Here is a 1096-nt window from a genome sequence, read left to right on the forward strand (position 1 = left end):
ATTTCCCATCTCTGGAGATCTGGATGTGGTTCAGGCTTCCACCTATAGTCTTATGTATTGCAGAGGCTCCACAGGAAACCTCCTTCATTGGGCATGTTTTAGCCCCATTTTAGGTATTCCAATCAGTTATAGGCAGAAGGTGGACTTGCAAGCTGTCTATGGTGATGTTTCTGGCTATTCTTTTCTCTCCCCCTCCAGTGTCTGTTTTATAATATAATGCAAGGAAAACGAAGATTCAAAAGACAACTAAGCATCTTAACATTATTCCCCCCCTTTCCCCATTCCAACCATTTCTCAATCCCTGTATCCCAGAGCCCTGTTCCAAGGTTGTGCATACATCATTATTTACCTCTGTCCCACTAGCCTATTAAAACCTGCCTAATTGTTCTCCCACCTGCTTTGTTCTTTCATTCTCCTCTCCCTTCTTGTATATTGCCCCCCTCTCCAGTACCCGAACTATCCTGTGTCTATTCCCTGCCCTGTGTTCCACCTTACCATCCCTCCCCTCGCCCCACGCTTACATCCCAGCAACCAGCAAGAATCCTTCCATCTTCTTTTGATGTGTTCTTCATCATTCAATACTTTGGCCATGGAATATTTCAATATTGCAAATCAATGCTTGAATTTTTTATTAAGTTTGTTCAGATTTAGGATGCTGAGTATGTTCTTTTCTTTTAGTTTTCTAACTCCAAATCTTTGTACATTCGTTATCAAACTTGAGTTTATCTTTTTGAGTTGTCCTTTGAAATTTTCTTTTCAGTTCTTTGACTTCCTCCATTTTTTCCATTTGCTTTAGCTTCTGGATCCTAGAGATAGTGTTTCAGAGTCTCTTTTGACATTCATTTTGATCTTTTCTTTCTTTCATGTCTTCTTAATGACCTTTTGGTGTGTTTTTTTTTTTTTTTTAAGTTTTATTGTGAATTATGTGATAGTTTACATGAGAGAACATCAGTCTTACATTCATTCTATCGTATATCATCTCATTGCCAAGGTTACAATCCCCTCCATGCAATCCTTCCCCCGTACCCCCCAGGTCTTCAGCACACAGTTGCTCTCCCTCTCTGGATCTAAAGTCTCCAGCTGCTCCATCGCTCCA

This window comes from Chrysochloris asiatica, unplaced genomic scaffold (genome assembly GCF_000296735.1).
Source record: "Chrysochloris asiatica unplaced genomic scaffold, ChrAsi1.0 scaffold00397, whole genome shotgun sequence".
Taxonomy (NCBI): Eukaryota; Metazoa; Chordata; class Mammalia; order Afrosoricida; family Chrysochloridae; genus Chrysochloris; species Chrysochloris asiatica.